We start from the raw sequence: 19,908 nt of genomic DNA, 5'->3' as shown, positions 1-19,908 counted from the left end.
GCCGTGTGGCTTGCGCGCTTGAGATGCACGATCCACATGAATGTATAGCAGGATTCCCTTGAGAAGAACCGAGAACGCAGCACTCGCGGGTCCCCACTAGGACGCTCGCATGGTGTTCTACAGACTAGCGTCGGCCTGGCCTCGCAAGTTGCTGTGTCCAGGTGCCTCCGAGGCACTGAACGTTAACGACAAGGAGTGCTGCCTATCGTTTGCAAATCTGCAGCAACACCGCAATCAACTGGGCTGGCAATGCACGTGTAGCAACAGAACACGTTATCCAGGAAGTACAGTGTCTTTACGTCTAACATTGGGTGTGGTACTTACCCAGTTTCCAGGACAAGCGCTTCACCTGTGCCTCGGTAGCGCAGTAGGCAGCGCGTAAGTCTCATAATCTTAAGGTCGTGAGTTCGATCCTCACCCGGGGCATTTAATTTTCTGTGACTGATGGTGATGCTGTTGCTAGGGCACCAACTTATTTCTTGTTTTTTATCCACAACGTTTTCAACGCTTCAGCGGGAAAATGTTTACTCCCTGTTATTGCTACTTACAGCTTCCCTTTTCCTCTTCTCCTAGCACAGCATGAAGCCAAAAACATTGCTCTGAGACGTTTGAGGTGCGCGCCTTGCCAGTCAGTATGCGCAAAGACGCTCGCAAAGAGAGAAGGGCGCCGACGCGGGACACGACACGAAATGCTACAAGCGACCGTCCGATCCGCGTCAGGAACGCCCGCATCCGGTGTGGTCTAGTGGCTAGGATACCTGGCTTTCACCCAGGAGGCCCGGGTTCGATTCCCGGTACCGGAACGGAACTTTTTCCACACGAATCGTGACAAGTTTGAGCTGTCCGAGCTGCCGTTTCCCGTCCTGCTCGCAATATATCTACTGTTTCGTGACCGTCAGCAGAGTATAGACGAGGGAAGCAGACATCCGACGACCATAGAAATGGTGTACGGCTTCATGCCATACGTTTGCAGCGTAGGGCTGAGCGAGTGCAACTGTCGAGGCCCGTTAGCTCAGTTGGTTAGAGCGTCGTGCTAATAACGCGAAGGTCGTGGGTTCGATCCCCCCACGGGCCACAACGCTTTTACTACCACGAAAAGGCAGCGCCGATTTCAGCTGGCGAGTGTGATGACCAAAACATCATCACCCTGCGTGGAAGTTGACAGAGGATCCGAACCCGACTTGTCGGGAAGCGCTACAGCATTCACTCGGCAATGGCCATAATATGTTGAATACACTGGTTCTCAACCGATAAAGAGAAGATGAAAGGAAATGTCCGATTGCCGATGCGTAACAACTTTGGCCCTTGTCGGTACTTGGGCGGGAGAGCGCATGGGGACACAGGGTACTGTTGGCAGTTTTACTTCCTATTTTTCTTTCTCCTTTGTTTTCGGAGCTACAGCCCGATTCGGTCAGGGAGACGCCACCGTGAAATGAACGGGCGTGCTGTGTGTACATCGCCTCGCCTCTCCTTACCTCTCTCAGTCGTTTCTCGTGCTTGTCGTTTTGATATAGGCCGATTGGAGAGCGTCAGCTCTCGCGTCAGCTGAGCAAAGTCGAGACAAGTCGAGACAGTCGAGACACACTATAGGCTGGTCTGCAGCGAGTAAGAGGGGGAAAAAACATTAAGTTAAGGGCGCGTGGCGAAAGTACTCATACGTGACATTAAAAAGCCTGTTGCGGTGGCCGGGAATCGAACCCGGACCAACTGCTTGGAAGGCAACTATGCTGACCATTACACCACCACCGCACAAGCGAGCGCCCCGACGCCGCGCTGTGTCGGCTTCCCGCCTGTCGGCAGCGGCCGAAGGTGATCGTACCTGGCAGGCGCATTTCGAGGTAGGCTAGGGGAGCACATCCAGGCGCGTTCGGACAGCGTATCCGCGCACATTTCGCATCCTTGGCAAGAGTCGGCGCCGGCGACGCAAGAGTACGCAGAGGACCGCGTTCTGGCGGCATTTTTAAGCAGTACAGTGCAGGATTCAGCGTCTGCAGCATCTTCTCGACAGAATGCTACGGCGCTTGACGGCAGTCCCACTTTCCCTTGAGACATCTGCTCGGGAAGCAGCGTGCAGTTACTACCGGCCCGAGCATCGGTGGTTCAGTGGTAGAATGCTCGCCTGCCACGCGGGCGGCCCGGGTTCGATTCCCGGCCGATGCATCATTTTGCTTTTCCCACGATAATGCTGCCGTGTGGCTTGCGCGCTTGAGATGCACGATCCACATGAATGTATAGCAGGATTCCCTTGAGAAGAACCGAGAACGCAGCACTCGCGGGTCCCCACTAGGACGCTCGCATGGTGTTCTACAGACTAGCGTCGGCCTGGCCTCGCAAGTTGCTGTGTCCAGGTGCCTCCGAGGCACTGAACGTTAACGACAAGGAGTGCTGCCTATCGTTTGCAAATCTGCAGCAACACCGCAATCAACTGGGCTGGCAATGCACGTGTAGCAACAGAACACGTTATCCAGGAAGTACAGTGTCTTTACGTCTAACATTGGGTGTGGTACTTACCCAGTTTCCAGGACAAGCGCTTCACCTGTGCCTCGGTAGCGCAGTAGGCAGCGCGTAAGTCTCATAATCTTAAGGTCGTGAGTTCGATCCTCACCCGGGGCATTTAATTTTCTGTGACTGATGGTGATGCTGTTGCTAGGGCACCAACTTATTTCTTGTTTTTTATCCACAACGTTTTCAACGCTTCAGCGGGAAAATGTTTACTCCCTGTTATTGCTACTTACAGCTTCCCTTTTCCTCTTCTCCTAGCACAGCATGAAGCCAAAAACATTGCTCTGAGACGTTTGAGGTGCGCGCCTTGCCAGTCAGTATGCGCAAAGACGCTCGCAAAGAGAGAAGGGCGCCGACGCGGGACACGACACGAAATGCTACAAGCGACCGTCCGATCCGCCGCAGGAACGCCCGCATCCGGTGTGGTCTAGTGGCTAGGATACCTGGCTTTCACCCAGGAGGCCCGGGTTCGATTCCCGGTACCGGAACGGAACTTTTTCCACACGAATCGTGACAAGTTTGAGCTGTCCGAGCTGCCGTTTCCCGTCCTGCTCGCAATATATCTACTGTTTCGTGACCGTCAGCAGAGTATAGACGAGGGAAGCAGACATCCGACGACCATAGAAATGGTGTACGGCTTCATGCCATACGTTTGCAGCGTAGGGCTGAGCGAGTGCAACTGTCGAGGCCCGTTAGCTCAGTTGGTTAGAGCGTCGTGCTAATAACGCGAAGGTCGTGGGTTCGATCCCCCCACGGGCCACAACGCTTTTACTACCACGAAAAGGCAGAGCCGATTTCAGCTGGCGAGTGTGATGACCAAAACATCATCACCCTGCGTGGAAGTTGACAGAGGATCCGAACCCGACTTGTCGGGAAGCGCTACAGCATTCACTCGGCAATGGCCATAATATGTTGAATACACTGGTTCTCAACCGATAAAGAGAAGATGAAAGGAAATGTCCGATTGCCGATGCGTAACAACTTTGGCCCTTGTCGGTACTTGGGCGGGAGAGCGCATGGGGACACAGGGTACTGTTGGCAGTTTTACTTCCTATTTTTCTTTCTCCTTTGTTTTCGGAGCTACAGCCCGATTCGGTCAGGGAGACGCCACCGTGAAATGAACGGGCGTGCTGTGTGTACATCGCCTCGCCTCTCCTTACCTCTCTCAGTCGTTTCTCGTGCTTGTCGTTTTGATATAGGCCGATTGGAGAGCGTCAGCTCTCGCGTCAGCTGAGCAAAGTCGAGACAAGTCGAGACAGTCGAGACACACTATAGGCTGGTCTGCAGCGAGTAAGAGGGGGAAAAAACATTAAGTTAAGGGCGCGTGGCGAAAGTACTCATACGTGACATTAAAAAGCCTGTTGCGGTGGCCGGGAATCGAACCCGGACCAACTGCTTGGAAGGCAACTATGCTGACCATTACACCACCACCGCACAAGCGAGCGCCCCGACGCCGCGCTGTGTCGGCTTCCCGCCTGTCGGCAGCGGCCGAAGGTGATCGTACCTGGCAGGCGCATTTCGAGGTAGGCTAGGGGAGCACATCCAGGCGCGTTCGGACAGCGTATCCGCGCACATTTCGCATCCTTGGCAAGAGTCGGCGCCGGCGACGCAAGAGTACGCAGAGGACCGCGTTCTGGCGGCATTTTTAAGCAGTACAGTGCAGGATTCAGCGTCTGCAGCATCTTCTCGACAGAATGCTACGGCGCTTGACGGCAGTCCCACTTTCCCTTGAGACATCTGCTCGGGAAGCAGCGTGCAGTTACTACCGGCCCGAGCATCGGTGGTTCAGTGGTAGAATGCTCGCCTGCCACGCGGGCGGCCCGGGTTCGATTCCCGGCCGATGCATCATTTTGCTTTTCCCACGATAATGCTGCCGTGTGGCTTGCGCGCTTGAGATGCACGATCCACATGAATGTATAGCAGGATTCCCTTGAGAAGAACCGAGAACGCAGCACTCGCGGGTCCCCACTAGGACGCTCGCATGGTGTTCTACAGACTAGCGTCGGCCTGGCCTCGCAAGTTGCTGTGTCCAGGTGCCTCCGAGGCACTGAACGTTAACGACAAGGAGTGCTGCCTATCGTTTGCAAATCTGCAGCAACACCGCAATCAACTGGGCTGGCAATGCACGTGTAGCAACAGAACACGTTATCCAGGAAGTACAGTGTCTTTACGTCTAACATTGGGTGTGGTACTTACCCAGTTTCCAGGACAAGCGCTTCACCTGTGCCTCGGTAGCGCAGTAGGCAGCGCGTAAGTCTCATAATCTTAAGGTCGTGAGTTCGATCCTCACCCGGGGCATTTAATTTTCTGTGACTGATGGTGATGCTGTTGCTAGGGCACCAACTTATTTCTTGTTTTTTATCCACAACGTTTTCAACGCTTCAGCGGGAAAATGTTTACTCCCTGTTATTGCTACTTACAGCTTCCCTTTTCCTCTTCTCCTAGCACAGCATGAAGCCAAAAACATTGCTCTGAGACGTTTGAGGTGCGCGCCTTGCCAGTCAGTATGCGCAAAGACGCTCGCAAAGAGAGAAGGGCGCCGACGCGGGACACGACACGAAATGCTACAAGCGACCGTCCGATCCGCCGCAGGAACGCCCGCATCCGGTGTGGTCTAGTGGCTAGGATACCTGGCTTTCACCCAGGAGGCCCGGGTTCGATTCCCGGTACCGGAACGGAACTTTTTCCACACGAATCGTGACAAGTTTGAGCTGTCCGAGCTGCCGTTTCCCGTCCTGCTCGCAATATATCTACTGTTTCGTGACCGTCAGCAGAGTATAGACGAGGGAAGCAGACATCCGACGACCATAGAAATGGTGTACGGCTTCATGCCATACGTTTGCAGCGTAGGGCTGAGCGAGTGCAACTGTCGAGGCCCGTTAGCTCAGTTGGTTAGAGCGTCGTGCTAATAACGCGAAGGTCGTGGGTTCGATCCCCCCACGGGCCACAACGCTTTTACTACCACGAAAAGGCAGCGCCGATTTCAGCTGGCGAGTGTGATGACCAAAACATCATCACCCTGCGTGGAAGTTGACAGAGGATCCGAACCCGACTTGTCGGGAAGCGCTACAGCATTCACTCGGCAATGGCCATAATATGTTGAATACACTGGTTCTCAACCGATAAAGAGAAGATGAAAGGAAATGTCCGATTGCCGATGCGTAACAACTTTGGCCCTTGTCGGTACTTGGGCGGGAGAGCGCATGGGGACACAGGGTACTGTTGGCAGTTTTACTTCCTATTTTTCTTTCTCCTTTGTTTTCGGAGCTACAGCCCGATTCGGTCAGGGAGACGCCACCGTGAAATGAACGGGCGTGCTGTGTGTACATCGCCTCGCCTCTCCTTACCTCTCTCAGTCGTTTCTCGTGCTTGTCGTTTTGATATAGGCCGATTGGAGAGCGTCAGCTCTCGCGTCAGCTGAGCAAAGTCGAGACAAGTCGAGACAGTCGAGACACACTATAGGCTGGTCTGCAGCGAGTAAGAGGGGGAAAAAACATTAAGTTAAGGGCGCGTGGCGAAAGTACTCATACGTGACATTAAAAAGCCTGTTGCGGTGGCCGGGAATCGAACCCGGACCAACTGCTTGGAAGGCAACTATGCTGACCATTACACCACCACCGCACAAGCGAGCGCCCCGACGCCGCGCTGTGTCGGCTTCCCGCCTGTCGGCAGCGGCCGAAGGTGATCGTACCTGGCAGGCGCATTTCGAGGTAGGCTAGGGGAGCACATCCAGGCGCGTTCGGACAGCGTATCCGCGCACATTTCGCATCCTTGGCAAGAGTCGGCGCCGGCGACGCAAGAGTACGCAGAGGACCGCGTTCTGGCGGCATTTTTAAGCAGTACAGTACAGGATTCAGCGTCTGCAGCATCTTCTCGACAGAATGCTACGGCGCTTGACGGCAGTCCCACTTTCCCTTGAGACATCTGCTCGGGAAGCAGCGTGCAGTTACTACCGGCCCGAGCATCGGTGGTTCAGTGGTAGAATGCTCGCCTGCCACGCGGGCGGCCCGGGTTCGATTCCCGGCCGATGCATCATTTTGCTTTTCCCACGATAATGCTGCCGTGTGGCTTGCGCGCTTGAGATGCACGATCCACATGAATGTATAGCAGGATTCCCTTGAGAAGAACCGAGAACGCAGCACTCGCGGGTCCCCACTAGGACGCTCGCATGGTGTTCTACAGACTAGCGTCGGCCTGGCCTCGCAAGTTGCTGTGTCCAGGTGCCTCCGAGGCACTGAACGTTAACGACAAGGAGTGCTGCCTATCGTTTGCAAATCTGCAGCAACACCGCAATCAACTGGGCTGGCAATGCACGTGTAGCAACAGAACACGTTATCCAGGAAGTACAGTGTCTTTACGTCTAACATTGGGTGTGGTACTTACCCAGTTTCCAGGACAAGCGCTTCACCTGTGCCTCGGTAGCGCAGTAGGCAGCGCGTAAGTCTCATAATCTTAAGGTCGTGAGTTCGATCCTCACCCGGGGCATTTAATTTTCTGTGACTGATGGTGATGCTGTTGCTAGGGCACCAACTTATTTCTTGTTTTTTATCCACAACGTTTTCAACGCTTCAGCGGGAAAATGTTTACTCCCTGTTATTGCTACTTACAGCTTCCCTTTTCCTCTTCTCCTAGCACAGCATGAAGCCAAAAACATTGCTCTGAGACGTTTGAGGTGCGCGCCTTGCCAGTCAGTATGCGCAAAGACGCTCGCAAAGAGAGAAGGGCGCCGACGCGGGACACGACACGAAATGCTACAAGCGACCGTCCGATCCGCCGCAGGAACGCCCGCATCCGGTGTGGTCTAGTGGCTAGGATACCTGGCTTTCACCCAGGAGGCCCGGGTTCGATTCCCGGTACCGGAACGGAACTTTTTCCACACGAATCGTGACAAGTTTGAGCTGTCCGAGCTGCCGTTTCCCGTCCTGCTCGCAATATATCTACTGTTTCGTGACCGTCAGCAGAGTATAGACGAGGGAAGCAGACATCCGACGACCATAGAAATGGTGTACGGCTTCATGCCATACGTTTGCAGCGTAGGGCTGAGCGAGTGCAACTGTCGAGGCCCGTTAGCTCAGTTGGTTAGAGCGTCGTGCTAATAACGCGAAGGTCGTGGGTTCGATCCCCCCACGGGCCACAACGCTTTTACTACCACGAAAAGGCAGCGCCGATTTCAGCTGGCGAGTGTGATGACCAAAACATCATCACCCTGCGTGGAAGTTGACAGAGGATCCGAACCCGACTTGTCGGGAAGCGCTACAGCATTCACTCGGCAATGGCCATAATATGTTGAATACACTGGTTCTCAACCGATAAAGAGAAGATGAAAGGAAATGTCCGATTGCCGATGCGTAACAACTTTGGCCCTTGTCGGTACTTGGGCGGGAGAGCGCATGGGGACACAGGGTACTGTTGGCAGTTTTACTTCCTATTTTTCTTTCTCCTTTGTTTTCGGAGCTACAGCCCGATTCGGTCAGGGAGACGCCACCGTGAAATGAACGGGCGTGCTGTGTGTACATCGCCTCGCCTCTCCTTACCTCTCTCAGTCGTTTCTCGTGCTTGTCGTTTTGATATAGGCCGATTGGAGAGCGTCAGCTCTCGCGTCAGCTGAGCAAAGTCGAGACAAGTCGAGACAGTCGAGACACACTATAGGCTGGTCTGCAGCGAGTAAGAGGGGGAAAAAACATTAAGTTAAGGGCGCGTGGCGAAAGTACTCATACGTGACATTAAAAAGCCTGTTGCGGTGGCCGGGAATCGAACCCGGACCAACTGCTTGGAAGGCAACTATGCTGACCATTACACCACCACCGCACAAGCGAGCGCCCCGACGCCGCGCTGTGTCGGCTTCCCGCCTGTCGGCAGCGGCCGAAGGTGATCGTACCTGGCAGGCGCATTTCGAGGTAGGCTAGGGGAGCACATCCAGGCGCGTTCGGACAGCGTATCCGCGCACATTTCGCATCCTTGGCAAGAGTCGGCGCCGGCGACGCAAGAGTACGCAGAGGACCGCGTTCTGGCGGCATTTTTAAGCAGTACAGTGCAGGATTCAGCGTCTGCAGCATCTTCTCGACAGAATGCTACGGCGCTTGACGGCAGTCCCACTTTCCCTTGAGACATCTGCTCGGGAAGCAGCGTGCAGTTACTACCGGCCCGAGCATCGGTGGTTCAGTGGTAGAATGCTCGCCTGCCACGCGGGCGGCCAGGGTTCGATTCCCGGCCGATGCATCATTTTGCTTTTCCCACGATAATGCTGCCGTGTGGCTTGCGCGCTTGAGATGCACGATCCACATGAATGTATAGCAGGATTCCCTTGAGAAGAACCGAGAACGCAGCACTCGCGGGTCCCCACTAGGACGCTCGCATGGTGTTCTACAGACTAGCGTCGGCCTGGCCTCGCAAGTTGCTGTGTCCAGGTGCCTCCGAGGCACTGAACGTTAACGACAAGGAGTGCTGCCTATCGTTTGCAAATCTGCAGCAACACCGCAATCAACTGGGCTGGCAATGCACGTGTAGCAACAGAACACGTTATCCAGGAAGTACAGTGTCTTTACGTCTAACATTGGGTGTGGTACTTACCCAGTTTCCAGGACAAGCGCTTCACCTGTGCCTCGGTAGCGCAGTAGGCAGCGCGTAAGTCTCATAATCTTAAGGTCGTGAGTTCGATCCTCACCCGGGGCATTTAATTTTCTGTGACTGATGGTGATGCTGTTGCTAGGGCACCAACTTATTTCTTGTTTTTTATCCACAACGTTTTCAACGCTTCAGCGGGAAAATGTTTACTCCCTGTTATTGCTACTTACAGCTTCCCTTTTCCTCTTCTCCTAGCACAGCATGAAGCCAAAAACATTGCTCTGAGACGTTTGAGGTGCGCGCCTTGCCAGTCAGTATGCGCAAAGACGCTCGCAAAGAGAGAAGGGCGCCGACGCGGGACACGACACGAAATGCTACAAGCGACCGTCCGATCCGCCGCAGGAACGCCCGCATCCGGTGTGGTCTAGTGGCTAGGATACCTGGCTTTCACCCAGGAGGCCCGGGTTCGATTCCCGGTACCGGAACGGAACTTTTTCCACACGAATCGTGACAAGTTTGAGCTGTCCGAGCTGCCGTTTCCCGTCCTGCTCGCAATATATCTACTGTTTCGTGACCGTCAGCAGAGTATAGACGAGGGAAGCAGACATCCGACGACCATAGAAATGGTGTACGGCTTCATGCCATACGTTTGCAGCGTAGGGCTGAGCGAGTGCAACTGTCGAGGCCCGTTAGCTCAGTTGGTTAGAGCGTCGTGCTAATAACGCGAAGGTCGTGGGTTCGATCCCCCCACGGGCCACAACGCTTTTACTACCACGAAAAGGCAGCGCCGATTTCAGCTGGCGAGTGTGATGACCAAAACATCATCACCCTGCGTGGAAGTTGACAGAGGATCCGAACCCGACTTGTCGGGAAGCGCTACAGCATTCACTCGGCAATGGCCATAATATGTTGAATACACTGGTTCTCAACCGATAAAGAGAAGATGAAAGGAAATGTCCGATTGCCGATGCGTAACAACTTTGGCCCTTGTCGGTACTTGGGCGGGAGAGCGCATGGGGACACAGGGTACTGTTGGCAGTTTTACTTCCTATTTTTCTTTCTCCTTTGTTTTCGGAGCTACAGCCCGATTCGGTCAGGGAGACGCCACCGTGAAATGAACGGGCGTGCTGTGTGTACATCGCCTCGCCTCTCCTTACCTCTCTCAGTCGTTTCTCGTGCTTGTCGTTTTGATATAGGCCGATTGGAGAGCGTCAGCTCTCGCGTCAGCTGAGCAAAGTCGAGACAAGTCGAGACAGTCGAGACACACTATAGGCTGGTCTGCAGCGAGTAAGAGGGGGAAAAAACATTAAGTTAAGGGCGCGTGGCGAAAGTACTCATACGTGACATTAAAAAGCCTGTTGCGGTGGCCGGGAATCGAACCCGGACCAACTGCTTGGAAGGCAACTATGCTGACCATTACACCACCACCGCACAAGCGAGCGCCCCGACGCCGCGCTGTGTCGGCTTCCCGCCTGTCGGCAGCGGCCGAAGGTGATCGTACCTGGCAGGCGCATTTCGAGGTAGGCTAGGGGAGCACATCCAGGCGCGTTCGGACAGCGTATCCGCGCACATTTCGCATCCTTGGCAAGAGTCGGCGCCGGCGACGCAAGAGTACGCAGAGGACCGCGTTCTGGCGGCATTTTTAAGCAGTACAGTGCAGGATTCAGCGTCTGCAGCATCTTCTCGACAGAATGCTACGGCGCTTGACGGCAGTCCCACTTTCCCTTGAGACATCTGCTCGGGAAGCAGCGTGCAGTTACTACCGGCCCGAGCATCGGTGGTTCAGTGGTAGAATGCTCGCCTGCCACGCGGGCGGCCCGGGTTCGATTCCCGGCCGATGCATCATTTTGCTTTTCCCACGATAATGCTGCCGTGTGGCTTGCGCGCTTGAGATGCACGATCCACATGAATGTATAGCAGGATTCCCTTGAGAAGAACCGAGAACGCAGCACTCGCGGGTCCCCACTAGGACGCTCGCATGGTGTTCTACAGACTAGCGTCGGCCTGGCCTCGCAAGTTGCTGTGTCCAGGTGCCTCCGAGGCACTGAACGTTAACGACAAGGAGTGCTGCCTATCGTTTGCAAATCTGCAGCAACACCGCAATCAACTGGGCTGGCAATGCACGTGTAGCAACAGAACACGTTATCCAGGAAGTACAGTGTCTTTACGTCTAACATTGGGTGTGGTACTTACCCAGTTTCCAGGACAAGCGCTTCACCTGTGCCTCGGTAGCGCAGTAGGCAGCGCGTAAGTCTCATAATCTTAAGGTCGTGAGTTCGATCCTCACCCGGGGCATTTAATTTTCTGTGACTGATGGTGATGCTGTTGCTAGGGCACCAACTTATTTCTTGTTTTTTATCCACAACGTTTTCAACGCTTCAGCGGGAAAATGTTTACTCCCTGTTATTGCTACTTACAGCTTCCCTTTTCCTCTTCTCCTAGCACAGCATGAAGCCAAAAACATTGCTCTGAGACGTTTGAGGTGCGCGCCTTGCCAGTCAGTATGCGCAAAGACGCTCGCAAAGAGAGAAGGGCGCCGACGCGGGACACGACACGAAATGCTACAAGCGACCGTCCGATCCGCCGCAGGAACGCCCGCATCCGGTGTGGTCTAGTGGCTAGGATACCTGGCTTTCACCCAGGAGGCCCGGGTTCGATTCCCGGTACCGGAACGGAACTTTTTCCACACGAATCGTGACAAGTTTGAGCTGTCCGAGCTGCCGTTTCCCGTCCTGCTCGCAATATATCTACTGTTTCGTGACCGTCAGCAGAGTATAGACGAGGGAAGCAGACATCCGACGACCATAGAAATGGTGTACGGCTTCATGCCATACGTTTGCAGCGTAGGGCTGAGCGAGTGCAACTGTCGAGGCCCGTTAGCTCAGTTGGTTAGAGCGTCGTGCTAATAACGCGAAGGTCGTGGGTTCGATCCCCCCACGGGCCACAACGCTTTTACTACCACGAAAAGGCAGCGCCGATTTCAGCTGGCGAGTGTGATGACCAAAACATCATCACCCTGCGTGGAAGTTGACAGAGGATCCGAACCCGACTTGTCGGGAAGCGCTACAGCATTCACTCGGCAATGGCCATAATATGTTGAATACACTGGTTCTCAACCGATAAAGAGAAGATGAAAGGAAATGTCCGATTGCCGATGCGTAACAACTTTGGCCCTTGTCGGTACTTGGGCGGGAGAGCGCATGGGGACACAGGGTACTGTTGGCAGTTTTACTTCCTATTTTTCTTTCTCCTTTGTTTTCGGAGCTACAGCCCGATTCGGTCAGGGAGACGCCACCGTGAAATGAACGGGCGTGCTGTGTGTACATCGCCTCGCCTCTCCTTACCTCTCTCAGTCGTTTCTCGTGCTTGTCGTTTTGATATAGGCCGATTGGAGAGCGTCAGCTCTCGCGTCAGCTGAGCAAAGTCGAGACAAGTCGAGACAGTCGAGACACACTATAGGCTGGTCTGCAGCGAGTAAGAGGGGGAAAAAACATTAAGTTAAGGGCGCGTGGCGAAAGTACTCATACGTGACATTAAAAAGCCTGTTGCGGTGGCCGGGAATCGAACCCGGACCAACTGCTTGGAAGGCAACTATGCTGACCATTACACCACCACCGCACAAGCGAGCGCCCCGACGCCGCGCTGTGTCGGCTTCCCGCCTGTCGGCAGCGGCCGAAGGTGATCGTACCTGGCAGGCGCATTTCGAGGTAGGCTAGGGGAGCACATCCAGGCGCGTTCGGACAGCGTATCCGCGCACATTTCGCATCCTTGGCAAGAGTCGGCGCCGGCGACGCAAGAGTACGCAGAGGACCGCGTTCTGGCGGCATTTTTAAGCAGTACAGTGCAGGATTCAGCGTCTGCAGCATCTTCTCGACAGAATGCTACGGCGCTTGACGGCAGTCCCACTTTCCCTTGAGACATCTGCTCGGGAAGCAGCGTGCAGTTACTACCGGCCCGAGCATCGGTGGTTCAGTGGTAGAATGCTCGCCTGCCACGCGGGCGGCCCGGGTTCGATTCCCGGCCGATGCATCATTTTGCTTTTCCCACGATAATGCTGCCGTGTGGCTTGCGCGCTTGAGATGCACGATCCACATGAATGTATAGCAGGATTCCCTTGAGAAGAACCGAGAACGCAGCACTCGCGGGTCCCCACTAGGACGCTCGCATGGTGTTCTACAGACTAGCGTCGGCCTGGCCTCGCAAGTTGCTGTGTCCAGGTGCCTCCGAGGCACTGAACGTTAACGACAAGGAGTGCTGCCTATCGTTTGCAAATCTGCAGCAACACCGCAATCAACTGGGCTGGCAATGCACGTGTAGCAACAGAACACGTTATCCAGGAAGTACAGTGTCTTTACGTCTAACATTGGGTGTGGTACTTACCCAGTTTCCAGGACAAGCGCTTCACCTGTGCCTCGGTAGCGCAGTAGGCAGCGCGTAAGTCTCATAATCTTAAGGTCGTGAGTTCGATCCTCACCCGGGGCATTTAATTTTCTGTGACTGATGGTGATGCTGTTGCTAGGGCACCAACTTATTTCTTGTTTTTTATCCACAACGTTTTCAACGCTTCAGCGGGAAAATGTTTACTCCCTGTTATTGCTACTTACAGCTTCCCTTTTCCTCTTCTCCTAGCACAGCATGAAGCCAAAAACATTGCTCTGAGACGTTTGAGGTGCGCGCCTTGCCAGTCAGTATGCGCAAAGACGCTCGCAAAGAGAGAAGGGCGCCGACGCGGGACACGACACGAAATGCTACAAGCGACCGTCCGATCCGCCGCAGGAACGCCCGCATCCGGTGTGGTCTAGTGGCTAGGATACCTGGCTTTCACCCAGGAGGCCCGGGTTCGATTCCCGGTACCGGAACGGAACTTTTTCCACACGAATCGTGACAAGTTTGAGCTGTCCGAGCTGCCGTTTCCCGTCCTGCTCGCAATATATCTACTGTTTCGTGACCGTCAGCAGAGTATAGACGAGGGAAGCAGACATCCGACGACCATAGAAATGGTGTACGGCTTCATGCCATACGTTTGCAGCGTAGGGCTGAGCGAGTGCAACTGTCGAGGCCCGTTAGCTCAGTTGGTTAGAGCGTCGTGCTAATAACGCGAAGGTCGTGGGTTCGATCCCCCCACGGGCCACAACGCTTTTACTACCACGAAAAGGCAGCGCCGATTTCAGCTGGCGAGTGTGATGACCAAAACATCATCACCCTGCGTGGAAGTTGACAGAGGATCCGAACCCGACTTGTCGGGAAGCGCTACAGCATTCACTCGGCAATGGCCATAATATGTTGAATACACTGGTTCTCAACCGATAAAGAGAAGATGAAAGGAAATGTCCGATTGCCGATGCGTAACAACTTTGGCCCTTGTCGGTACTTGGGCGGGAGAGCGCATGGGGACACAGGGTACTGTTGGCAGTTTTACTTCCTATTTTTCTTTCTCCTTTGTTTTCGGAGCTACAGCCCGATTCGGTCAGGGAGACGCCACCGTGAAATGAACGGGCGTGCTGTGTGTACATCGCCTCGCCTCTCCTTACCTCTCTCAGTCGTTTCTCGTGCTTGTCGTTTTGATATAGGCCGATTGGAGAGCGTCAGCTCTCGCGTCAGCTGAGCAAAGTCGAGACAAGTCGAGACAGTCGAGACACACTATAGGCTGGTCTGCAGCGAGTAAGAGGGGGAAAAAACATTAAGTTAAGGGCGCGTGGCGAAAGTACTCATACGTGACATTAAAAAGCCTGTTGCGGTGGCCGGGAATCGAACCCGGACCAACTGCTTGGAAGGCAACTATGCTGACCATTACACCACCACCGCACAAGCGAGCGCCCCGACGCCGCGCTGTGTCGGCTTCCCGCCTGTCGGCAGCGGCCGAAGGTGATCGTACCTGGCAGGCGCATTTCGAGGTAGGCTAGGGGAGCACATCCAGGCGCGTTCGGACAGCGTATCCGCGCACATTTCGCATCCTTGGCAAGAGTCGGCGCCGGCGACGCAAGAGTACGCAGAGGACCGCGTTCTGGCGGCATTTTTAAGCAGTACAGTGCAGGATTCAGCGTCTGCAGCATCTTCTCGACAGAATGCTACGGCGCTTGACGGCAGTCCCACTTTCCCTTGAGACATCTGCTCGGGAAGCAGCGTGCAGTTACTACCGGCCCGAGCATCGGTGGTTCAGTGGTAGAATGCTCGCCTGCCACGCGGGCGGCCCGGGTTCGATTCCCGGCCGATGCATCATTTTGCTTTTCCCACGATAATGCTGCCGTGTGGCTTGCGCGCTTGAGATGCACGATCCACATGAATGTATAGCAGGATTCCCTTGAGAAGAACCGAGAACGCAGCACTCGCGGGTCCCCACTAGGACGCTCGCATGGTGTTCTACAGACTAGCGTCGGCCTGGCCTCGCAAGTTGCTGTGTCCAGGTGCCTCCGAGGCACTGAACGTTAACGACAAGGAGTGCTGCCTATCGTTTGCAAATCTGCAGCAACACCGCAATCAACTGGGCTGGCAATGCACGTGTAGCAACAGAACACGTTATCCAGGAAGTACAGTGTCTTTACGTCTAACATTGGGTGTGGTACTTACCCAGTTTCCAGGACAAGCGCTTCACCTGTGCCTCGGTAGCGCAGTAGGCAGCGCGTAAGTCTCATAATCTTAAGGTCGTGAGTTCGATCCTCACCCGGGGCATTTAATTTTCTGTGACTGATGGTGATGCTGTTGCTAGGGCACCAACTTATTTCTTGTTTTTTATCCACAACGTTTTCAACGCTTCAGCGGGAAAATGTTTACTCCCTGTTATTGCTACTTACAGCTTCCCTTTTCCTCTTCTCCTAGCACAGCATGAAGCCAAAAACATTGCTCTGAGACGTTTGAGGTGCGCGCCTTGCCAGTCAGTATGCGCAAAGACGCTCGCAAAGAGAGAAGGGCGCCGACGCGGGACACGACACGAAATGCTACAAGCGACCGTCCGATCCGCCGCAGGAACGCCCGCATCCGGTGTGGTCTAGTGGCTAGGATACCTGGCTTTCACCCAGGAGGCCCGGGTTCGATTCCCGGTACCGGAACGGAACTTTTTCCACACGAATCGTGACAAGTTTGAGCTGTCCGAGCTGCCGTTTCCCGTCCTGCTCGCAATATATCTACTGTTTCGTGACCGTCAGCAGAGTATAGACGAGGGAAGCAGACATCCGACGACCATAGAAATGGTGTACGGCTTCATGCCATACGTTTGCAGCGTAGGGCTGAGCGAGTGCAACTGTCGAGGCCCGTTAGCTCAGTTGGTTAGAGCGTCGTGCTAATAACGCGAAGGTCGTGGGTTCGATCCCCCCACGGGCCACAACGCTTTTACTACCACGAAAAGGCAGCGCCGATTTCAGCTGGCGAGTGTGATGACCAAAACATCATCACCCTGCGTGGAAGTTGACAGAGGATCCGAACCCGACTTGTCGGGAAGCGCTACAGCATTCACTCGGCAATGGCCATAATATGTTGAATACACTGGTTCTCAACCGATAAAGAGAAGATGAAAGGAAATGTCCGATTGCCGATGCGTAACAACTTTGGCCCTTGTCGGTACTTGGGCGGGAGAGCGCATGGGGACACAGGGTACTGTTGGCAGTTTTACTTCCTATTTTTCTTTCTCCTTTGTTTTCGGAGCTACAGCCCGATTCGGTCAGGGAGACGCCACCGTGAAATGAACGGGCGTGCTGTGTGTACATCGCCTCGCCTCTCCTTACCTCTCTCAGTCGTTTCTCGTGCTTGTCGTTTTGATATAGGCCGATTGGAGAGCGTCAGCTCTCGCGTCAGCTGAGCAAAGTCGAGACAAGTCGAGACAGTCGAGACACACTATAGGCTGGTCTGCAGCGAGTAAGAGGGGGAAAAAACATTAAGTTAAGGGCGCGTGGCGAAAGTACTCATACGTGACATTAAAAAGCCTGTTGCGGTGGCCGGGAATCGAACCCGGACCAACTGCTTGGAAGGCAACTATGCTGACCATTACACCACCACCGCACAAGCGAGCGCCCCGACGCCGCGCTGTGTCGGCTTCCCGCCTGTCGGCAGCGGCCGAAGGTGATCGTACCTGGCAGGCGCATTTCGAGGTAGGCTAGGGGAGCACATCCAGGCGCGTTCGGACAGCGTATCCGCGCACATTTCGCATCCTTGGCAAGAGTCGGCGCCGGCGACGCAAGAGTACGCAGAGGACCGCGTTCTGGCGGCATTTTTAAGCAGTACAGTGCAGGATTCAGCGTCTGCAGCATCTTCTCGACAGAATGCTACGGCGCTTGACGGCAGTCCCACTTTCCCTTGAGACATCTGCTCGGGAAGCAGCGTGCAGTTACTACCGGCCCGAGCATCGGTGGTTCAGTGGTAGAATGCTCGCCTGCCACGCGGGCGGCCCGGGTTCGATTCCCGGCCGATGCATCATTTTGCTTTTCCCACGATAATGCTGCCGTGTGGCTTGCGCGCTTGAGATGCACGATCCACATGAATGTATAGCAGGATTCCCTTGAGAAGAACCGAGAACGCAGCACTCGCGGGTCCCCACTAGGACGCTCGCATGGTGTTCTACAGACTAGCGTCGGCCTGGCCTCGCAAGTTGCTGTGTCCAGGTGCCTCCGAGGCACTGAACGTTAACGACAAGGAGTGCTGCCTATCGTTTGCAAATCTGCAGCAACACCGCAATCAACTGGGCTGGCAATGCACGTGTAGCAACAGAACACGTTATCCAGGAAGTACAGTGTCTTTACGTCTAACATTGGGTGTGGTACTTACCCAGTTTCCAGGACAAGCGCTTCACCTGTGCCTCGGTAGCGCAGTAGGCAGCGCGTAAGTCTCATAATCTTAAGGTCGTGAGTTCGATCCTCACCCGGGGCATTTAATTTTCTGTGACTGATGGTGATGCTGTTGCTAGGGCACCAACTTATTTCTTGTTTTTTATCCACAACGTTTTCAACGCTTCAGCGGGAAAATGTTTACTCCCTGTTATTGCTACTTACAGCTTCCCTTTTCCTCTTCTCCTAGCACAGCATGAAGCCAAAAACATTGCTCTGAGACGTTTGAGGTGCGCGCCTTGCCAGTCAGTATGCGCAAAGACGCTCGCAAAGAGAGAAGGGCGCCGACGCGGGACACGACACGAAATGCTACAAGCGACCGTCCGATCCGCCGCAGGAACGCCCGCATCCGGTGTGGTCTAGTGGCTAGGATACCTGGCTTTCACCCAGGAGGCCCGGGTTCGATTCCCGGTACCGGAACGGAACTTTTTCCACACGAATCGTGACAAGTTTGAGCTGTCCGAGCTGCCGTTTCCCGTCCTGCTCGCAATATATCTACTGTTTCGTGACCGTCAGCAGAGTATAGACGAGGGAAGCAGACATCCGACGACCATAGAAATGGTGTACGGCTTCATGCCATACGTTTGCAGCGTAGGGCTGAGCGAGTGCAACTGTCGAGGCCCGTTAGCTCAGTTGGTTAGAGCGTCGTGCTAATAACGCGAAGGTCGTGGGTTCGATCCCCCCACGGGCCACAACGCTTTTACTACCACGAAAAGGCAGCGCCGATTTCAGCTGGCGAGTGTGATGACCAAAACATCATCACCCTGCGTGGAAGTTGACAGAGGATCCGAACCCGACTTGTCGGGAAGCGCTACAGCATTCACTCGGCAATGGCCATAATATGTTGAATACACTGGTTCTCAACCGATAAAGAGAAGATGAAAGGAAATGTCCGATTGCCGATGCGTAACAACTTTGGCCCTTGTCGGTACTTGGGCGGGAGAGCGCATGGGGACACAGGGTACTGTTGGCAGTTTTACTTCCTATTTTTCTTTCTCCTTTGTTTTCGGAGCTACAGCCCGATTCGGTCAGGGAGACGCCACCGTGAAATGAACGGGCGTGCTGTGTGTACATCGCCTCGCCTCTCCTTACCTCTCTCAGTCGTTTCTCGTGCTTGTCGTTTTGATATAGGCCGATTGGAGAGCGTCAGCTCTCGCGTCAGCTGAGCAAAGTCGAGACAAGTCGAGACAGTCGAGACACACTATAGGCTGGTCTGCAGCGAGTAAGAGGGGGAAAAAACATTAAGTTAAGGGCGCGTGGCGAAAGTACTCATACGTGACATTAAAAAGCCTGTTGCGGTGGCCGGGAATCGAACCCGGACCAACTGCTTGGAAGGCAACTATGCTGACCATTACACCACCACCGCACAAGCGAGCGCCCCGACGCCGCGCTGTGTCGGCTTCCCGCCTGTCGGCAGCGGCCGAAGGTGATCGTACCTGGCAGGCGCATTTCGAGGTAGGCTAGGGGAGCACATCCAGGCGCGTTCGGACAGCGTATCCGCGCACATTTCGCATCCTTGGCAAGAGTCGGCGCCGGCGACGCAAGAGTACGCAGAGGACCGCGTTCTGGCGGCATTTTTAAGCAGTACAGTGCAGGATTCAGCGTCTGCAGCATCTTCTCGACAGAATGCTACGGCGCTTGACGGCAGTCCCACTTTCCCTTGAGACATCTGCTCGGGAAGCAGCGTGCAGTTACTACCGGCCCGAGCATCGGTGGTTCAGTGGTAGAATGCTCGCCTGCCACGCGGGCGGCCCGGGTTCGATTCCCGGCCGATGCATCATTTTGCTTTTCCCACGATAATGCTGCCGTGTGGCTTGCGCGCTTGAGATGCACGATCCACATGAATGTATAGCAGGATTCCCTTGAGAAGAACCGAGAACGCAGCACTCGCGGGTCCCCACTAGGACGCTCGCATGGTGTTCTACAGACTAGCGTCGGCCTGGCCTCGCAAGTTGCTGTGTCCAGGTGCCTCCGAGGCACTGAACGTTAACGACAAGGAGTGCTGCCTATCGTTTGCAAATCTGCAGCA

General features: G+C 54.6%; 45 non-coding genes across 45 annotated transcripts; 36 read left to right on the top strand and 9 right to left on the bottom strand.

The window, feature by feature from the left end:
- The first annotated feature begins 353 nt into the window (after nucleotides 1-353).
- Trnam-cau (transfer RNA methionine (anticodon CAU)) lies at nucleotides 354-426 on the top strand. Its single transcript has one exon. It is a non-coding gene; the product is annotated as a tRNA-Met (tRNA).
- A 305-nt stretch (nucleotides 427-731) lies between these two features.
- Trnae-uuc (transfer RNA glutamic acid (anticodon UUC)) lies at nucleotides 732-803 on the top strand. The gene has a single exon. It is a non-coding gene; the product is annotated as a tRNA-Glu (tRNA).
- A 198-nt stretch (nucleotides 804-1,001) lies between these two features.
- Nucleotides 1,002-1,075, top strand: Trnai-aau (transfer RNA isoleucine (anticodon AAU)). The gene has a single exon. It is a non-coding gene; the product is annotated as a tRNA-Ile (tRNA).
- A 602-nt stretch (nucleotides 1,076-1,677) lies between these two features.
- Nucleotides 1,678-1,749, bottom strand: Trnag-ucc (transfer RNA glycine (anticodon UCC)). The gene has a single exon. It is a non-coding gene; the product is annotated as a tRNA-Gly (tRNA).
- Nucleotides 1,750-2,089: 340 nt separating this feature from the next.
- On the top strand, nucleotides 2,090-2,160 carry Trnag-gcc (transfer RNA glycine (anticodon GCC)). Its single transcript has one exon. It is a non-coding gene; the product is annotated as a tRNA-Gly (tRNA).
- Nucleotides 2,161-2,540: 380 nt separating this feature from the next.
- Trnam-cau (transfer RNA methionine (anticodon CAU)) lies at nucleotides 2,541-2,613 on the top strand. Its single transcript has one exon. It is a non-coding gene; the product is annotated as a tRNA-Met (tRNA).
- A 305-nt stretch (nucleotides 2,614-2,918) lies between these two features.
- Trnae-uuc (transfer RNA glutamic acid (anticodon UUC)) lies at nucleotides 2,919-2,990 on the top strand. Its single transcript has one exon. It is a non-coding gene; the product is annotated as a tRNA-Glu (tRNA).
- A 198-nt stretch (nucleotides 2,991-3,188) lies between these two features.
- On the top strand, nucleotides 3,189-3,262 carry Trnai-aau (transfer RNA isoleucine (anticodon AAU)). The gene has a single exon. It is a non-coding gene; the product is annotated as a tRNA-Ile (tRNA).
- A 602-nt stretch (nucleotides 3,263-3,864) lies between these two features.
- On the bottom strand, nucleotides 3,865-3,936 carry Trnag-ucc (transfer RNA glycine (anticodon UCC)). The gene has a single exon. It is a non-coding gene; the product is annotated as a tRNA-Gly (tRNA).
- Nucleotides 3,937-4,276: 340 nt separating this feature from the next.
- Nucleotides 4,277-4,347, top strand: Trnag-gcc (transfer RNA glycine (anticodon GCC)). The gene has a single exon. It is a non-coding gene; the product is annotated as a tRNA-Gly (tRNA).
- Nucleotides 4,348-4,727: 380 nt separating this feature from the next.
- Trnam-cau (transfer RNA methionine (anticodon CAU)) lies at nucleotides 4,728-4,800 on the top strand. Its single transcript has one exon. It is a non-coding gene; the product is annotated as a tRNA-Met (tRNA).
- Nucleotides 4,801-5,105: 305 nt separating this feature from the next.
- Trnae-uuc (transfer RNA glutamic acid (anticodon UUC)) lies at nucleotides 5,106-5,177 on the top strand. Its single transcript has one exon. It is a non-coding gene; the product is annotated as a tRNA-Glu (tRNA).
- Nucleotides 5,178-5,375: 198 nt separating this feature from the next.
- Trnai-aau (transfer RNA isoleucine (anticodon AAU)) lies at nucleotides 5,376-5,449 on the top strand. The gene has a single exon. It is a non-coding gene; the product is annotated as a tRNA-Ile (tRNA).
- Nucleotides 5,450-6,051: 602 nt separating this feature from the next.
- Nucleotides 6,052-6,123, bottom strand: Trnag-ucc (transfer RNA glycine (anticodon UCC)). Its single transcript has one exon. It is a non-coding gene; the product is annotated as a tRNA-Gly (tRNA).
- A 340-nt stretch (nucleotides 6,124-6,463) lies between these two features.
- Nucleotides 6,464-6,534, top strand: Trnag-gcc (transfer RNA glycine (anticodon GCC)). The gene has a single exon. It is a non-coding gene; the product is annotated as a tRNA-Gly (tRNA).
- A 380-nt stretch (nucleotides 6,535-6,914) lies between these two features.
- On the top strand, nucleotides 6,915-6,987 carry Trnam-cau (transfer RNA methionine (anticodon CAU)). The gene has a single exon. It is a non-coding gene; the product is annotated as a tRNA-Met (tRNA).
- A 305-nt stretch (nucleotides 6,988-7,292) lies between these two features.
- Nucleotides 7,293-7,364, top strand: Trnae-uuc (transfer RNA glutamic acid (anticodon UUC)). The gene has a single exon. It is a non-coding gene; the product is annotated as a tRNA-Glu (tRNA).
- A 198-nt stretch (nucleotides 7,365-7,562) lies between these two features.
- Nucleotides 7,563-7,636, top strand: Trnai-aau (transfer RNA isoleucine (anticodon AAU)). The gene has a single exon. It is a non-coding gene; the product is annotated as a tRNA-Ile (tRNA).
- A 602-nt stretch (nucleotides 7,637-8,238) lies between these two features.
- Nucleotides 8,239-8,310, bottom strand: Trnag-ucc (transfer RNA glycine (anticodon UCC)). The gene has a single exon. It is a non-coding gene; the product is annotated as a tRNA-Gly (tRNA).
- Nucleotides 8,311-8,650: 340 nt separating this feature from the next.
- Trnag-gcc (transfer RNA glycine (anticodon GCC)) lies at nucleotides 8,651-8,721 on the top strand. Its single transcript has one exon. It is a non-coding gene; the product is annotated as a tRNA-Gly (tRNA).
- A 380-nt stretch (nucleotides 8,722-9,101) lies between these two features.
- Nucleotides 9,102-9,174, top strand: Trnam-cau (transfer RNA methionine (anticodon CAU)). Its single transcript has one exon. It is a non-coding gene; the product is annotated as a tRNA-Met (tRNA).
- Nucleotides 9,175-9,479: 305 nt separating this feature from the next.
- On the top strand, nucleotides 9,480-9,551 carry Trnae-uuc (transfer RNA glutamic acid (anticodon UUC)). Its single transcript has one exon. It is a non-coding gene; the product is annotated as a tRNA-Glu (tRNA).
- A 198-nt stretch (nucleotides 9,552-9,749) lies between these two features.
- On the top strand, nucleotides 9,750-9,823 carry Trnai-aau (transfer RNA isoleucine (anticodon AAU)). The gene has a single exon. It is a non-coding gene; the product is annotated as a tRNA-Ile (tRNA).
- Nucleotides 9,824-10,425: 602 nt separating this feature from the next.
- Trnag-ucc (transfer RNA glycine (anticodon UCC)) lies at nucleotides 10,426-10,497 on the bottom strand. The gene has a single exon. It is a non-coding gene; the product is annotated as a tRNA-Gly (tRNA).
- Nucleotides 10,498-10,837: 340 nt separating this feature from the next.
- On the top strand, nucleotides 10,838-10,908 carry Trnag-gcc (transfer RNA glycine (anticodon GCC)). Its single transcript has one exon. It is a non-coding gene; the product is annotated as a tRNA-Gly (tRNA).
- A 380-nt stretch (nucleotides 10,909-11,288) lies between these two features.
- Trnam-cau (transfer RNA methionine (anticodon CAU)) lies at nucleotides 11,289-11,361 on the top strand. Its single transcript has one exon. It is a non-coding gene; the product is annotated as a tRNA-Met (tRNA).
- A 305-nt stretch (nucleotides 11,362-11,666) lies between these two features.
- Trnae-uuc (transfer RNA glutamic acid (anticodon UUC)) lies at nucleotides 11,667-11,738 on the top strand. Its single transcript has one exon. It is a non-coding gene; the product is annotated as a tRNA-Glu (tRNA).
- A 198-nt stretch (nucleotides 11,739-11,936) lies between these two features.
- Nucleotides 11,937-12,010, top strand: Trnai-aau (transfer RNA isoleucine (anticodon AAU)). Its single transcript has one exon. It is a non-coding gene; the product is annotated as a tRNA-Ile (tRNA).
- A 602-nt stretch (nucleotides 12,011-12,612) lies between these two features.
- Trnag-ucc (transfer RNA glycine (anticodon UCC)) lies at nucleotides 12,613-12,684 on the bottom strand. The gene has a single exon. It is a non-coding gene; the product is annotated as a tRNA-Gly (tRNA).
- A 340-nt stretch (nucleotides 12,685-13,024) lies between these two features.
- On the top strand, nucleotides 13,025-13,095 carry Trnag-gcc (transfer RNA glycine (anticodon GCC)). Its single transcript has one exon. It is a non-coding gene; the product is annotated as a tRNA-Gly (tRNA).
- Nucleotides 13,096-13,475: 380 nt separating this feature from the next.
- Trnam-cau (transfer RNA methionine (anticodon CAU)) lies at nucleotides 13,476-13,548 on the top strand. Its single transcript has one exon. It is a non-coding gene; the product is annotated as a tRNA-Met (tRNA).
- A 305-nt stretch (nucleotides 13,549-13,853) lies between these two features.
- On the top strand, nucleotides 13,854-13,925 carry Trnae-uuc (transfer RNA glutamic acid (anticodon UUC)). Its single transcript has one exon. It is a non-coding gene; the product is annotated as a tRNA-Glu (tRNA).
- A 198-nt stretch (nucleotides 13,926-14,123) lies between these two features.
- Trnai-aau (transfer RNA isoleucine (anticodon AAU)) lies at nucleotides 14,124-14,197 on the top strand. The gene has a single exon. It is a non-coding gene; the product is annotated as a tRNA-Ile (tRNA).
- A 602-nt stretch (nucleotides 14,198-14,799) lies between these two features.
- Nucleotides 14,800-14,871, bottom strand: Trnag-ucc (transfer RNA glycine (anticodon UCC)). Its single transcript has one exon. It is a non-coding gene; the product is annotated as a tRNA-Gly (tRNA).
- Nucleotides 14,872-15,211: 340 nt separating this feature from the next.
- On the top strand, nucleotides 15,212-15,282 carry Trnag-gcc (transfer RNA glycine (anticodon GCC)). Its single transcript has one exon. It is a non-coding gene; the product is annotated as a tRNA-Gly (tRNA).
- A 380-nt stretch (nucleotides 15,283-15,662) lies between these two features.
- On the top strand, nucleotides 15,663-15,735 carry Trnam-cau (transfer RNA methionine (anticodon CAU)). The gene has a single exon. It is a non-coding gene; the product is annotated as a tRNA-Met (tRNA).
- A 305-nt stretch (nucleotides 15,736-16,040) lies between these two features.
- Nucleotides 16,041-16,112, top strand: Trnae-uuc (transfer RNA glutamic acid (anticodon UUC)). The gene has a single exon. It is a non-coding gene; the product is annotated as a tRNA-Glu (tRNA).
- Nucleotides 16,113-16,310: 198 nt separating this feature from the next.
- Trnai-aau (transfer RNA isoleucine (anticodon AAU)) lies at nucleotides 16,311-16,384 on the top strand. Its single transcript has one exon. It is a non-coding gene; the product is annotated as a tRNA-Ile (tRNA).
- A 602-nt stretch (nucleotides 16,385-16,986) lies between these two features.
- On the bottom strand, nucleotides 16,987-17,058 carry Trnag-ucc (transfer RNA glycine (anticodon UCC)). The gene has a single exon. It is a non-coding gene; the product is annotated as a tRNA-Gly (tRNA).
- A 340-nt stretch (nucleotides 17,059-17,398) lies between these two features.
- Trnag-gcc (transfer RNA glycine (anticodon GCC)) lies at nucleotides 17,399-17,469 on the top strand. The gene has a single exon. It is a non-coding gene; the product is annotated as a tRNA-Gly (tRNA).
- A 380-nt stretch (nucleotides 17,470-17,849) lies between these two features.
- Nucleotides 17,850-17,922, top strand: Trnam-cau (transfer RNA methionine (anticodon CAU)). The gene has a single exon. It is a non-coding gene; the product is annotated as a tRNA-Met (tRNA).
- A 305-nt stretch (nucleotides 17,923-18,227) lies between these two features.
- On the top strand, nucleotides 18,228-18,299 carry Trnae-uuc (transfer RNA glutamic acid (anticodon UUC)). Its single transcript has one exon. It is a non-coding gene; the product is annotated as a tRNA-Glu (tRNA).
- Nucleotides 18,300-18,497: 198 nt separating this feature from the next.
- Trnai-aau (transfer RNA isoleucine (anticodon AAU)) lies at nucleotides 18,498-18,571 on the top strand. Its single transcript has one exon. It is a non-coding gene; the product is annotated as a tRNA-Ile (tRNA).
- A 602-nt stretch (nucleotides 18,572-19,173) lies between these two features.
- Trnag-ucc (transfer RNA glycine (anticodon UCC)) lies at nucleotides 19,174-19,245 on the bottom strand. The gene has a single exon. It is a non-coding gene; the product is annotated as a tRNA-Gly (tRNA).
- Nucleotides 19,246-19,585: 340 nt separating this feature from the next.
- On the top strand, nucleotides 19,586-19,656 carry Trnag-gcc (transfer RNA glycine (anticodon GCC)). Its single transcript has one exon. It is a non-coding gene; the product is annotated as a tRNA-Gly (tRNA).
- Nucleotides 19,657-19,908: the final 252 nt, after the last annotated feature.

This window comes from Schistocerca nitens, unplaced genomic scaffold (assembly GCF_023898315.1).
Source record: "Schistocerca nitens isolate TAMUIC-IGC-003100 unplaced genomic scaffold, iqSchNite1.1 HiC_scaffold_250, whole genome shotgun sequence".
NCBI classification, from domain to species: Eukaryota; Metazoa; Arthropoda; class Insecta; order Orthoptera; family Acrididae; genus Schistocerca; species Schistocerca nitens.
Note: the sequence above shows the minus strand (reverse complement) of the source record. Positions and strands in the feature narration are given on the sequence as shown.